At 46.9% G+C, this 12,873-nt stretch overlaps 1 long non-coding RNA gene across 1 annotated transcript; it reads right to left on the bottom strand.

The window, feature by feature from the left end:
• Positions 1-10,404: 10,404 nt before the first annotated feature.
• On the bottom strand, positions 10,405-11,671 carry Gm39823. Its single transcript, XR_879841.1, has 3 exons — positions 11,533-11,671; positions 10,726-10,861; positions 10,405-10,541 (listed from the first exon to the last, which is right to left on the bottom strand). It is a non-coding gene; the product is annotated as a predicted gene, 39823 (long non-coding RNA).
• Between the last annotated feature and the right edge of the window lie 1,202 nt (positions 11,672-12,873).

Raw genomic sequence — 12,873 nt, 5'->3', positions numbered from 1 at the left:
GGACCTGCCTGGCCCTTCCCTGTAGACTTCACTTCTACAGTTGACTTCCCCAGCTCAGTCAGCGAGGCCCAGCTCTTCCTGGTGAGGGAGAGGCACAAATGAGGACTCAGAAGTCTGAGACTAAGATGACCGTGAGACAGGAAGTGAGGCTCGTGGTGTTCTACCCCAAACTCCCAGAGTGTGTCTTCACACTAGAACACAGCCCATGCTCATTCAAAATAGAGGACGTTCGGGGGGGGGGGGGGAGGCAGGATCTGTGCAGCACACCATCATTTAATGAACAGCCATCCCAGTATGGGGTGGCATCAGAAAGGCTGTGCCCTGTCTTCTGTGGCTGGGCCTGACAGCACCCATGTGGCATATACCGAGGGCCACCTGCCTTTATCTAGCTTGTATGGAGCTTCTGAAACAAAGCACGCGAGCCTGCTACCACTGCATCTCAAAGGCTCCACATGCTTGACAGAGACCAGGCTATTCCAGAAAGAGTTAATACTTGGACCAAGCTGAGGAGCTACAGGCTGCCAATGAAGCCCAGGGGAGGAAGAGTGGTTTTTCTTCAGTGGTGTAGCCACTGGTCAGGTGCCCGTGCTCCCATAAATAACCCCTCACCCCTGCTCCTATAACAGCCCTAACAGAACTCATTGAACCGCATGCAATCACAAAAGACATGGAAGCAGGCAAGAGAAGGTAAGAGGGAGGTAATTGTGAACAGAACACATTATATGCATGTATGAAAATGTCAAAATGAAACCCATAATTATGCATAATTAATATATGCTAATAAAAGCTTTTAAAGAGGAGGGAGGATTCTGGTGTTTTCCTAGACTCTTCTTTCGTCTCACTACCGTTGCAGGGAAGGTGTCTGCCTCCAAGGCTTGCCACTCCCCACTCCCCACTCCCCACTCCCCACACATGTCCCAGGATGACCATGCTGTGGCAATGAGCTGGGCTTCTGAAGTGGAGGCCTGAGCTCTGACCACACAGCCAGCAAACGTTTCCCACAAGGCAATAAAGGTCCGGAACCTGGTGCAATGAGAGAAGTCAAGCTACTGTTTTTGCCTGGCTGTCTTCACTCTCATTGGCAAATTCATCTGCTCTATTGCTGCCATTGCTGCATTCCTTCATGGATATTAAGACCGTTTATGCCCTCTAGCACAGACGGAAGACCAGTGGATCTCCAGGGAATCTTCTGGGCCTTCGTGCCAGATTGGGACTTCTGTGGTGCTCAGTTTGTGGATTGAGCATCTACTGGATTCTCAGCCTCTCTGGTGGGAGACGGGCATTTTCAGACTACCAGACTCTACTCTGTCTCCTTTTCTGTGTGTACATTCGATCAGTTCCTTACCTGCAGAGAAGCCTGACTGAACAAATCTTAACAGAATTAGGCTTTCTCACAGTTTAACTTCCTCTGTTCCCCTCCACCCCCCTGGAGCTGGGCTAGAGCTGCAGTTCCATTGACTGGGGCAGAGGGAGAAGACTATGTTGGTAGAACTGGACAAGGTGTCCATGGAGTCCTGCCCCTGATAGATGGGGGTGGAGGGGGGCTGTTTGAAAAGCAGAATGCTGGACATGCAGCTAAGCATAAGGGCCTTGTGGGAAAGGAGCAGTGGTGGGGAGGGAGGACTGATGGGAGGACTGAGGTAGGGTGGAGATCACACACAACCTGAAGCACCAGGTAACGTTTATAGTTGAGATTAACCGTGACAAAATTCAAAATTCTTCCTTTAATAAGCATCCTTTGTAGTACTTGCAAGCCTTACATTTTCCGGTGGCATGACAAAGCTAACACGGACAAGATTTCCCAGAATTCCTGTTGTGAGTATGTAAGAACAGATCAGTAGAGGTGCTTTTTCTGCTGATCCGAGTATATACCCTAGCCAGAGACCTGAGCCCTGACAAAGGTGCAAAATTAATTCCCTGGGTAAAGAGTAGCCTTTTCAGAAGATGGTCTGGAACAATGGGAGATCCATCTGCAATCAACTCATCAATAGACCAATAAAAAGAACTTTGATCTATACCCTGGATCATAAAAAATAATTAAAATAAATTGATTGGCCCAAATGCAAAGCCATAAATCTTCTGAAATAAAAATCACTGAAAACCCCCACGACCTTGAATGTTTCTTCAATGCAACATATCCTCAGTGTAACACTAAACACATAACAAGCTACTAAACTGGACTTCATAAAAATTTAAGACCGTCCATCATTCTAAAGCACTGTTATGTTTAGAAGGAACGGAGAAATGGCTCGGCAGTTAAAAGCACTTGGTGCTCTTGCAGAGGACCCTAGTTCTGTTCCCAGCACCCACGTCAGATGATGTACTGGAGTCAAGTCAAAGTCCACACTTGCATTCCCCAATAAATGAGTCCTTAAAGACATGGTTTTTGTGTAAAGGATAAGAATAGTATTAGTGCCTGAAACAACAACAACAACGACGAAGACGACAGAGAGGGGAGAGATGGACGAACTGGAGACAGCAGAGGTGAGTCGTGAAAGCATCCAGGAAGATGTAGGAAAGTAGCAACTTTGTTGCTGAGGAGAGTCTGTATACTCACCTCCCGTGGGGTCTGGGAGAACTGACTCACAGCGGGCCCACCGGGGTTGCCCAAGGACACACTAGCACTGCTAGCCTCTCTCTGTCCACAGGGGCCTCAGCAGCAACAAGGCAGAGGCAGCTCCAGCCTGGGTCATTCAGAGTTTCTTCCCAATACTGGTCGCTGATCATTATGAACTTCCCTTCTCCAACATGAGATGGAGCACACAGACCTCTTGCTCTCAAAAGAACCAAGGACAGTCCTTAATTTGACATTGAGAGTGTCCACCGGTTCTAATTGGATTCCTCTGTCTCTACTTCGAGCTATTTGGCTCACTCACCTCTTACAGGTATCAAACTTTAATTCTATGCTAATGAACAAATGCTTATCTGGGGCATATTATATGCTCAGAGATATGGCCAGGGAATCAAGAAAATGTCTGTTCTGCCCCCTGGGACTCATGATCTAGTGAGAAAGAAAGATACAAGCAAAGGGACCATAATTCTAGGCAGAATGTGATAAGTGCTGCATTAGAGAGACCTCAACAATAAAGGCAGGGAAAGGGGGGTAAGATTAAACTCTGCAAGGTTCTCAGTGCCAGTGTGTGTGTGTCTGTGTGTGAATGTGCATGTCTGTCTGTGTATGTGTCTGTCTGTGTTTGTGTGTGTGTGTCTGCGTGTCTGTGTGTATGTGCATGTGTGTCTGTCTGTATAAGTGTGTGTCTGTGTCTGCATTTATGTGTGTATGTCTGTCTATGTGTCTGTCTGTGTATGTGTCTATGTCTGTGTGTATGTGTATATGTCTGTCTGTGGGTATGTGTGTGTGTCTGTCTGTGTGTATATGTGTGTGTCAATCTGTCTGTGTGTGTCTGTGTCTGCATTTATGTGTGTATGTTTGTGTGTGCGTCTGTATGTGTGTGTGTCTATGTCTGCATGTATGTATGTGTGTCTGTGTGTATGTCTGTGTGGATGTATGTATGTGTGATATTCGTGTAAATAGGTCTACACATGTTCCTAAATATACATGCATGTGGAGGTCAGAGGTCAACCCCTGGAATCACTCCTCAGGATCCATCTGCCTTGTTTGTTGAGACAGAGTCTTCCACTCTCCTGGAGCTCACTAAGTAGGCTAAGGTGGCTGGCCAGCCTCAGGGATCCTCCTGTCTCTGTCTCCCGACAGGCACTGGTGTTACCATTACTGGTGCACCTGACCTTCCTATCTTTTCACGTGGGTTCTGGGGACTGAACTCAGCTCCTCATGTTTGTCTGGTGAGCTGAGCTGCCTCCCCAACCTAAACATGCGTTTTCTTCGATGCAATGTTATTATTTGTTCCTAAATAATGAGTAGCCTTAGGACACACTTAAATTTTAGAGGTGACTCTTGGAATTACCCCTAACTGCAGCCTAAGGCTGTGATAGACACCAACAGGGGCCACTGCAGGGAATGCTGGCCTTCATGAAAGCCCCAGGTCAGTATCTGTCTGAGGCCTCCCAAGCTCTTCCCACAGGTAAAGGCTTGTTCAAGTTTGGTTACCGTTGCTGTGATAAAAACCACAACCAAAATCAGCACTTGGAGGAGGAAAGTGTTTGTTTCTGCTTATATTTCCAGGTAACATTTCATCACTTAAGGATGTCAAGGGCAGGAACGCAAGCCAGGACTTGAAGCTGAAACTATAGAGGAATACTGTTTGCTGCCTCGCTTCCAGGCTCAGCTAGCTTTCCCAGGCTGGCTCAGCTAGCTTTCTTGTATATCCAAGGACTACCTTTCTAGGGATGCCTCTACCCACAATGCACTGGGCTCTCCCACATCAATCCTCCATTGAGACAGCCTCTCAGGTCAGTCTGGTCTGGGCAGTTCCTCAAGGGAGACTTCCTCAAATGACTCCAGGTTTTGTCAAATTGACAGCACAAGATAACTAAGAGGAGACACCTTGTGTTGTCACCTGACACCACTTTTGTAGTCCTGGATGGTTTGTGTCTGAAAGAGTTTTGTGGAGCCCAGGCTGCCTGCAAAGTCTCAGACTCGCTGTGTAGCTGGGGATGATTTTGCAATTCCGATCCTCCTGCCTCCAGCTCCTAAGCACTGGGACTACAGGTGTGTGCCGGGATACTCGGCCCCCTGATGTATCACATTTAATTTTGCACTAAGAGCTACCCTGTCTATCACTCAAGTGAAATGCATCCATCCACTGCCTAACCACCACTTTCCCCTCTGTTAGAAACCTTTTCTCCAACCTACTTCAAAGCGTTTGGCCATCTTCTTAATGGTGAGGGTCATCGAAACCCTAACCTTCAGACAGAGGAAGATCGTGGTCTCATCATGGCAGATGGTAGCTGCGAGAGAGCGTCACATCGAGGAGCTGAGACAGCAAAGGGATCTTTATAAGCTATGACTAACAAGAAAAGCAAACCTTAGTAATTTTGAGGCAGAGAGACAAAACAAGACTTTGATCAAGCAGCCAGGAAATGGAGCAATCAGGGACCATGATATAGCTCAATGGTAAAGCACCTGCCAAGTGTAAGAAAGTCCTTGGGTTCGATCCCCAGCACAGGAAGATAGGCAAGCTTGGTTGTGTCCATGCACAACCGCAGAATTCGGAAGGTGGACACAGGAGGATGAGGAGTTTAAGGTCAGCCAGGACTCGATGAGACCTCTTCAGAACAAAAGGAAAGAAAGAAGAGAAGCAAGACATGAAGCAGATCTGGGTGACATACAGCTTGGTGTTGGAGCACCAGCCAAATGTGTCCGCAGGGCTGGACTCCATCACAGAAGGAAGGGGAGAGAGAGAGAAACAGAGACAGACACAGACACAGAGAGAGAGAAAAATAGAAGGAGAGAATGAGAGGGAGAGAGGGAGGGAAGGAAGGAGGGAAGGAAGAGAAAGAAGGGAAAGGCGGGAAGAACAAGAAGGGGAAGAGAAAGGAAGCATGCAGACTCAGACCTAGGAGCCTGTCATATGTCGATACATGCTGTGAGTTCATAACACTTTATGGATCAGGATATCTTCCATGTTCTGCTGCATAAAGATCATAGCAAGTCTGTCAGTACATCACGGCCGACACACAGGGGTGCTCAGTAAATGCCAAAAGATGTAAGACATTGCGTGTGGTCAGAGGTTAAAGGGAGGGGAACCGGCTTATAGCCATTCGAGTAGAAAATGCGCTGGCTGATTTCTCATTACGCTAGCTTGTCCATTCATGTGGCCAGGTCATCAGCTCCACCTGCGTGTTGTGTCCACATTGTATGTCAGGCAGCATTTTAGTCATGTGACTTATTGAAGTGAAGGAGCCTTCATAGACGCCTTCTAGGACAGGACCTGAAATTTAACCCTTTGAGGCTAACTTACAAAATGAGACTGTATCAGGATTACTCTAAATTGATGGGGATTTGGAACACTTTTTTTTTAAATGAAAAATATTAAAAAATCAGGGTATGGAAGGGAGTCAGTGAAGCGAGCCTCCTTAACTCACTCTGGTAGCTCTCAACGGTCACCTCTAAGTAGCTGCAGAGAGGCAGGAGGGGGACATTTTCCTGACAGCCTAGGTGGGGCAAGCCCTAAGGCCTGGGTTGCAGCCTGGAAAGAACATAGAAAAGCAAGATGGGGGGCCCAACAGCCAGCTGAGGTAGGCTGTCACATTCTCCTTGTCACCCAGACTCCATGGCCAGGCTCTCAGGGCAGGGAGACCCACACAGATGTTTCACAGTCCCTGGGGATGAGGGAATAGGACAGGTTTCATAGGTGGCCACAGCAGAAACCCAGACATGCGTGGCAGAGATTAATTTCTGACCTTTGTATTTGTCTGGCAAGACATATCTTACCCTAAAGTTAATTAAAAAAAAAAAAGATTCCAGTACTGAAATTAGTGTGGAAAATGAGTCTCCCCTTGCTTGGAACCACCACAGCTTCTGAAGTTCTCTGGTATTTTCTCAACTCCTTCCACCCGGGCGGAGAGAGAACAATTCCCTTTGTCAGAAACACTTTACACTCTAAGTATTCCTGGCCCTCTGAGAGAAATCCCTCCTTTAACAAGACTGTTTATCAATTAGTTTCCTCTTCCAACACGCCTGTTCTTAGAGCTTGCTTTGAAATACAGCTTCCCCTGAACTTGGTCCTTTCTGATAGATTAGGCTTCTTCCTGGCCTTTCAAAGGGCTCAGTAGCAACCGATTTGGAACTTAACAGCAAAAAGCATTAGTACTAATTCCGCCAATTTTTCTATGCCAAGAAGACACAATTAAATTTGATTTGAATTAAATCTACAAGCTAAGATGCGTTTTAAAAAAATAGATCACTCTTTTGGGTTTCTTGGGGTAAAACTGAGTCAAGTTGGTGTCAGCCTAGAAATTAAAATGTGAATATTGTCATAATGAAAATTTCTTACATTCATAAGCTAGTCAAGAATCTAGCAAGTGTGGGGTGGGGGAGGGGAGCCCCTCTAGTCCTCTTGCCTAATTCGGTATTCTGTTTAGGCTTTTGCTGATAATAGTTTAAATTACTCCAGGCCTTTTTCCTATAGGGAGGGTTTTGGTTCCCTCTTTCAGACGCCTATGAATACAAAAACGTCACGCTTCCCCAGATGCAGTGAGAAGTTTTATGAACTCTTTTAGCGCCCTTCCCTGGAGAAGGTGGGTTTAGTAGACGAAAATGTCATGTTTCATTAGTACATCCCCGCTCAGACAAATTTAGACTTCAGAAAAGAGAACGCTTGTAAACTGAACCCAAAATTGACAAACTGTGGCTCCATCTAAAAGCCAAGATCCTCAAATGAAAGCTCATGCAGCAGCCTGAGTGCACCCCACATTTACTCTCTCCAATGAAGACTCCCCGGCGGCGGGCCAGCAAATCGAGACAGACACATCCTGAGCGCTGAAGGTCGTCTGGGTGGGCGCTGGGAACTGGCACACTCCCAGACACCATTTGTCACCTACAGGGATGGGGACATAGAATCGGGGTGCCTTTCACCTCACCATTTGTGATGTCTGAGGCCTTCTTGTGGCCTTCAGAACCAGGCGCCATTTCAAACAGTACAGACTTAACTGGCCAGGCAGGGATAAAAAAATATTTTAAAGAGACTTGTATCCAAAAAAAAAAAAAAAAAAGAGAGATGCTTGGATATCAGACTATTCAGATAATGGACCCCACAAAGCTGGAATTCCTCCAAGAATCTCATGCTGGGAGAGGGTCAAAAAGCTTAAACCCCAAGCCACGCAAAGAGGAAACTGCCAGATGACCTTTCAGAAGGGATGATGCTGATGTGTCCCTTGTGGGTGGAACCACACCTAGGCTAGGCTAGGACTGCTTAAACGCTGACATCTCTGCTCACACACCCACCTCAGGGCCCTGGAGACGATGATAACGGCATAGGTTCAGGGTACCAGTGGTCTCTTTGACCCTGTTCCCAATGTGGCCAGTGGATAAATCTCCCTTTTAGCTTTTTGCTATTCATTTGGCTGTTGTAATTGGCTTCTGGAGAATGGATGGCTAAGCATGGCTCGTTAGGGTCACAGGTTGTGACCCCAAACCCTGTCATAGAAATGCCTTGTGTGAAGAAAGACCATAAAGTGAAGGAACAGAGAGACTCCATCCACCGTAGACACCCAACAACAGGCCGTAAAATGGATCATACAACTGAACGGTGCTTCATCAATAGGGATCAACTCCCCAAGCTTCTAATTCCAAGAAAGAGCACTCACTCATCTCAGGCTCTGAGCCAGCCTGGCAAGCGGGGTTAGCGGAGCAGCACCTGAGGTCCCAGACTCTGCAGCAGATTTAGATGCTGTCAGACATTTGAGAGCTTTTGGATGAGCGCTTGCATCTTCAAGGTTTTATTAGTAATTAAGATGTGTTTATTCTCTTATTTCACAAATAATTACTGAAAGCAGACTGTGCACCTTGGACTATTCTAGATACCAAGTAAACAAACCAATAAAGTCCTCCACACTTTCGGAATTCACATGATTCAATTTGACTTTTAATTACATGGATAGTGTATATGTGCGTATCTTCATACAGATATATGTATGCAAGTGCTGGAGACTGAGAAAGCCAAAGTTGGATGTCAGGTCCTCTGGAGCTGGAGTTACAGTGGTGATTATGAGCAGCTGATGCAGATGCTAGGAACCAAACCCAGGTCCTCTACAAGAGCAAAGAGTGCTCTTAAACACAGAGCCATTTCTCCAGCCCAGGTCCTTTATTTCACTTTGCTTCATTTAATGTTAGCTCCCAGTCCTTTAGGTGCTGCTATGAGGGTCTTCCAGATCTGGCCACACCCTCTTCTGTGTCTTTCCACTCTAGGTCCTGCCATCAAGAACCAGCAGAGGTATCCTTTCTTCGCCCACGCCTCTCACCTGCATCAGAAAGAACTTGATTACAGGCATACAGCGTAGTTACCTATTAACCAAGCCTATTCTCGGTAAGGTAGGGCCTCCCTGCTTCCTCAGAAACCCTTAAAGGTGGGTAATCTGCTCTAAGCTATGCTTCAGGTCCCAGCTTCACTGTCTACAGCATTAATAGCCCTTTTTATAAAACTCTGACCCAAAGGACGATCTATCTCTCTGTCTCTCTCTAGAAAGTCCTCTCATCTAATAATCCAGTCTATAATTATCATGTACACTCAGGCATGGCCAACTTGTGACCTGAAATGCAGCTACATGGCCACTGTGCAGTGCAGACCAGCCATATCCCACTAGAAAAGACACCAGACCAGATGAGGGTTGGGAGTATGGGCAGGTTAGCAGAAATGTCAGCTGTGACCTTGTGACCAGACACAATGCCAGGTATACTCTGCCTGGTTCTCCTGCATCTGGACCCAAGCTTTCCCCTCTTCGTCTTTCTCCCTATATTAATTAACATGAGGGTTGACTGGCGATTAACCTCCAATTCAGTCTCTTACAGATATTTATATGGCAGTGTAACTGAATGTTAAAAATAATTAGTTTTACCAGAGACGGACCCAGTGACTGCTGGAGCTGTGTTCTCCCTTCATCTTGAGAGAGAAAGCAAATTTATACAAAGGATAATTTCACCTTGGGAGGTGACCACACGAGTTAGTGTGTGAAAGTTTCGATATGCATGTAGCTGTTGCATTACTAAGGAGGGGGACAAAGCAAATCAGCTGTCCTCTGCTCAGTCCCCAGCCCTATAGACTAGATCCTTCTTTGGGTTTTCTGGCTCTGCAACTGGAGGTGAGGCTTCTCTGCTGCTAATGCAAAGGCCCTTTCAAGAAAGGAGCAGGTAGAGTGGAGGGGAGCTCCCTCATCTTACCTGGCCTCAGCAGTGGCCTTCACCTTGGCTTGGCAGTTGAGCTGACTCTCTAATGAAATCCACTGAGCAGACATGGCGGGTGTTCCTGTTCCCTAAGACTTCTGATAACCTAGGTCCTGGTAAGCTTTTCCTCGTCCCTCTCCTTCCAGCCTTAGACCAGGATCATTTGCTACAGTGACTGCTGGTTACAATAACGTTCTTTGGTAATGGATTCCACTTTCCCAACCTGACTGGCTAAGTCTGACAGTACCAACCCAGATGGGACATGAAGAAAGTTCCAAGAAAGAACAGTGCTCAACACTATCATGCATGTGCCTCTCTCTCTCTCTCTCTCTCTCTCTCTCTCTCTCTCTCTCTCTCTCTGTGTGTGTGTGTGTGTGTGTGTGTGTGTGTGTGACATGCATGTGATTGTACATACTTTTGGAAGCTGGAAGACAACCTCAGGTGTTTTTTCTCAAGGATTACCCTCCTCTTCTTATTTTAGAAAGGTATTTGGAACTCACCAAGTAGCCTTAGTTACCCAGCAAGCCTTAAACATCTTCCTGTCTCTCTGGCCTGAGGGTTGCAAGCATTCACCATCACACCTGACTTCTTTTTCTTGTTACCTGTTGCTGTTTGTTGGTCGTTCGTTTGTTTTGATGCGAGTTCTGGGGGGCTCAAACTCAGGTTCCCATACTTGCAAGACAAGCAACTTTACCAACTACACCGTCTCTCCAGCCTCCATCAACACCATCAAAGACTGCTGCGAATGAGCATCAGTGGTCAGCTTAGAAGCCACTCAAGCTATTATACAGTAGAGACAAAGGGTTTAGCACAGGGCTCTCCCTCCATGTAGCAAGTTCTCAGCCACTGGCTGGTGCTACGGTTTTAGATACTTTCGCTCTTATCATTACTTTCTTCTGTGAATCACCTTTGTCTGGTCTCACCTCTTGGCCTCATCAGACTGGCTATCAGCAATCAGACTCTCTGAGGCATGATGAGTGGTGATCATATCCATGGTGCAGGACCAATAGGGTCAAGAGACGATGGTGAGTGAGCTCCTTTTCCCAAGATGTTCATGGTCTGGAGGAAGGTAGGGAGCTGCTGGTGATGGGTCTGTCAGTTGTCCCAAGGCTACATGTATACTCAGAGATGCATTTAGATACTCAGTGGGAGGCTGAGGTAGATCTCTGTACTTAGAGCAACTAAGATTCGCTACAATGCCATAGGACAGCTGTAAATGCTACTAGACCATGAAGACAAACAGTCCAGATCCACAAGCAGGAGTCCACCTACTCTCCCGCCATGAGGGGATCCACAAACCTCTCTCTGTGCACCACACAAACCCCATTCCTACTCAAGGAAATTCATCAGAGACAAAGATGTTCAATGGAGGGCTGGTCACCTAGGCAACCTCTGCCTAGTGTGTATCAAAATCCCAGGCTATCGGGAAGAAAGCAAATGTTGACACCAATGGGCACCATTTGTACAAACAGCACAGGATCCCACTTCTGAGTGATTATTGTATTTTACCCCCTGGCCTCTTCTCAACCAAAATCTCCCACAAGGCAAGAGACAGCCAGGACTTTCCTATTACAGGAGGGCTTGACTCCCTCTGGATCATCAGCACATAACTGCCCAGTGGAAACCCCTGGTTCCCCCCTCCCCAGAATAAATTCTGAATTTATGACAGCCAGCATTTGCCAGGAATGACCTACATCCCAGGTGCTCTGCTCTCTTTCTAGCACTCTCACCTGGTACAGTGGGGAAACTATCCATCAGAAAGATGGATGACCCCGGTGGTACAGCTCATCATAGGTGGAGTCAGAAATGAACCCAAACCTGGACATCAGCGGATTCCCCATCATGTGCTACTGCCTGGATGGATGACAGCCTAGGAAGGTAGGGGCAGCTAGGTCAGGCAGACGTAAGCATGACCCAGTCAAGCCTGGGTATAACACCCCCCCCCAATGATCCCTGGGTTCTGGTGGCATTTGATGAATGGCCCAACAACAGTTTTCTAGAAAAGGCAAATGCGACAGGTTTCCTCACAGAAGCCCCTGTCAACCTTTTGGCTTCATTTCCAATGCCTTGGTGTCCAGGGAAGGCAGATCCTGAGGCAGACCTTGGCAAATAATTGCTCTACCTACAGATTTCCTGACCCCAAATGATGTGAGGAGGGGTCAGGAGTAAGGACGGGGGAGGAGACAACCCTTTACCTTGAGCATATGATCTTCAGGCACGGCCATAAATGGGGCAGTCCTTCACTCCAACAGATGCAAGACGCATGCTAGCATCTGGAGCCTCAGATGGACTTTGCCACTGCCCCTATTGGATCTGTGTGATCCATCCATGCCTGGATATGTTAATATATTCTAAAGCCAGAGAGCAAAAGTGATTTCCTCATTGAAAATCAAAGGGGAGAGTGTCTGATAGTCCTATTACTGAGGGGAAAGAAGAAAAAACTTGACAATTGTCCTTGATAATGGGATATACTTGACTTGCATTATCCTGGGGGTGATTATTGCAAATTGTGATTTCAGAAATGCTGCTAATCAGAGGGAATTGGGGCGGGGAGCTTCCCAGGGGGGAGAACAAAACTAGAGGGTACTCCACTGTGGAAACTCTGTACAATGGGAAAGCAAGAAAAACTCTCACCCACAGAGGAGTGGGCCTGGTCTCTAGGATTCAGTGGTCCAGGTTTAGACTTGGGACTACCTGTACTAAAAGAGGAAGCTGGAAGCCATACCAGGGCCATAGCCAAAGCCAAGGCCAGCTCTACTCTGACAGCCTTCCCTGAGTCAGATCCAGAATTTGAGCCAAGCCACACTGGAGAAATGAGTTCCTGCTTTGGAAAAAGTAACAACTTGCCATTTGGTGTGGGATCAGGGAGGAGAGGCCTCAGTCCTGCCTGTAGAATGGCTAACTGACGGTCTTGGCACTTTGGTATAAAGTGGAAGATCTTCCCACTAGGTACAGCCTCTTAGTCCCGTTCACATCCTGTGTGCAGGATGGTCCCATTCATAACTCCCTGTGTCTAGAGGAAACGGGACTAATGATACATTTCAGAATGGTTATTGTGTTGTGATTATGGG

This window comes from Mus musculus, chromosome 11 (assembly GCF_000001635.26).
Source record: "Mus musculus strain C57BL/6J chromosome 11, GRCm38.p6 C57BL/6J".
Taxonomy (NCBI): Eukaryota; Metazoa; Chordata; class Mammalia; order Rodentia; family Muridae; genus Mus; species Mus musculus.
This window is presented reverse-complemented; position numbering and strand designations above follow the sequence as displayed.